Source organism: Dasypus novemcinctus, chromosome 9 (assembly GCF_030445035.2).
Source record: "Dasypus novemcinctus isolate mDasNov1 chromosome 9, mDasNov1.1.hap2, whole genome shotgun sequence".
Classification (NCBI taxonomy): Eukaryota; Metazoa; Chordata; class Mammalia; order Cingulata; family Dasypodidae; genus Dasypus; species Dasypus novemcinctus.
Genome location: NC_080681.1, coordinates 99,708,772 through 99,711,581, shown reverse-complemented (window position 1 = coordinate 99,711,581; position 2,810 = coordinate 99,708,772).

Here is a 2,810-nt window from a genome sequence, read left to right as displayed (position 1 = left end):
ATAAATATTTTAGTATATATCTCTAAAATAAAAGAACTTTTTTGTTAAACATAACCACAACACATTTTTCACATATAAAAATTAACAGTATTTCTTTAATATCAAATATTCAGTGAAATATCCAACCAAATTTTCCTGATTCTTCTCATATATTGTAATTGATTGATACCATGTAAATCTTTTTTAATCTATAGATTCTCTCTCACTCCCTTCCTCCTTTTTCAGCAAATGGGTTTGTTGAAGAAAGCAGGTTTTTTAACCTGAGAGTACCCTGCAGTTTGGATTTTACCTCTGGAATCTCTATCTCCTGTATTTCCTATAAATTGGTAATTAGGTCTCCAATTATGATCAGATTGAGGTTCAATTTTTTTTACCAGAAATATTCATAGGTGGTATTTTATATTTCCATTAGTTTATATATCATATCTATTTGTTTCTCTTTTTATGATACCTCTCTTTTATGTATTAGAAGTTGCAAAATGGTGATATAGCAATTATATAATCCCTTCATCACTTGTTAGCTGGATTACTTCTATAAAGAGGAAATTTCCTCATCAATTATTTGAATACCCTAAGGTACAGTTCATATATACAAGAAAAGAAAAAAAACCACGTGATTTGTTCCTTCTACCTTTTGTGGTTTTTTGTTTTTGTTTTTTTTTTTTTTTTTTTTTTTTTTTTTTTAAAGATTTATTTATTTATTTAATTCCCCCCCCCTCCCCTGGTTGTCTGTTCTTGGTGTCTATTTGTTGCGTCTTGTTTCTTTGTCTGTTTTTGTTTCTTTGTCCGCTTCTGTTGTCGTCAGCGGCACAGGAAGTGTGGGCGGCGCCATTCCTGGGCAGGCTGCACTTTCTTTTCACGCTGGGCGGCTTTTCTCACGGGCGCACTCCTTGCGCGTGGGGACTCCCCCACGCGGGGGACACCCTTGCGTGGCAGGGCACTCCTTGCGCGCATCAGCGCTGCGCATGGCCAGCTTCACACGGGTCAAGGAGGCCTGGGGTTTGAACCGCGGACCTCCCATATGGTAGACGGACGCCCTAACCACTGGGCCAAAGTCCGTTTCCCTGTTTTTGTTTTTTAAAGATTTATTTTTTATTTATTTCTCTCCCCTTCCCCAATGCCCAAAGTTGTCTGCTCTCTGTGTCCATTCGCTGTGTGTTCTTTTGTGACCACTTCTATCCTTATCAGCGGCACTGGGAATCTGTGTTTCTTTTTGCTGCGTCATCTTGTTGTTCCAGCTCTCCGTGTGTGTGGTGCCATTCTTGGGCAGGCTGCACTTTCTTTCATGCTGGGCGGCTCTCCTTACAGGGCGCACTCCTTGCGTGTGGGGCTCCCCTATGCAGGGGACACCCCCGCGTGGCAGGGCACTCCTTGCACATAAGCACTGCACATGAGCCAGCGCCACACGGGTCAAGGAGGCCTGGGGTTTGAACCGCAGACCTCCCATGTGGTAGGCAGATGCCCTATCCATTGAGCCAAGACCGCTTCCCCTACCTTTTGTTTTTAAAAACAATGAATTACAGGGAAAAAATGAGCCTTGATTTCAGAAAGTAAAAAAAAACACACAAAACCTTGACCACAAATAAGCAATTAAAATGGGTCATAGACCTAAATGTAAAAGGTATGACATTAAAGCATCTAGAAAAAAATATAGGAGAGTATCTTTATGACCCTGGAGTGGACCAATGTTTCTTAAATGGGATACAAAAACCATATAAGAAAAAGCTGACAAGTTGGACTTTCTTAAAATGTAAAACTTAGGGTCATTAAAAAAAAAAAACATTAAGAGGATGAAAAGGCAAATAAATTTGGAGATGTTTTCAACACGCGGATCCATAAAAATTCATATCCGCAATATATAAAGAATTCCTACAAAGCAGTAATAATCAAACATACAAAACAAAAATGTGGTAATAAAACTTGAATGACTACTTTTCAAAAGAGAATCTCCTCTCCTCAGGGATCCAGCAAGAACTAGCAGAAACCTCTTTCTCAGTGCTCTAGAAAATAGTTAAAAGTTTGCAGTAACAGGGTGAGCACCAAATCAAGGAAAAAACTACTTTAAAACAGTAGGATCATGTGACACCCTAGCTGGCCCCTACCCCACCCTTCACCAGTTCAGTGTGGAACAGACCATGCTCCCAGTGTAGAAATCTGGTCCTGGTTCCAGAAGAAGTAGAGTCATCCTTGTGCACATACAGGGAGCATGAATGTCCAATCTGTCTGATGGGGGCATAAGGGACTGAACAAGGATATCTGTCACATACTTTCCCTTTGTGTAGAAGGCTGCCTGAGGGAAGTGATTGCTGGATATAGGACATACAATGTGGTGCCTGGGACCAGGACAAAACTGCCTCCTAGGGAAGAGGGGGCATTTATATCTATGAAAATAGAATTACTAAGGCCACATACACATGACCAAGACAAGCTACATGCACAGAAAGGATCAGGGCAGCCCTGCACTTTGGCCTCAAGCTCTTCTCTAAATTCATTTTATGGATATGTTCTGAATGACAACACTCACACGAGTCTTTTTTATGTTAGCTACTGGAATACAAGAAAAAGCTCTGTCTTACACTAGCTAGATAGAATCTTAAGAAACAGATTCCTCAGAGTCTAAATCCCAGCAACAATACATTAAAATATCAAAATGTCCGGGTTTCAGCAAAAGATCATAAAACACACAAAGAAACAAGAAACAATGGCCCAGGCAAAGGAGAAGCTTAAAGCATTAGAGACCATCAATGAGGGATATACCAAGCAAAGACTTTTTTAATAACAGCCCTAAATATGCTCAAAGAGCTAAAGGA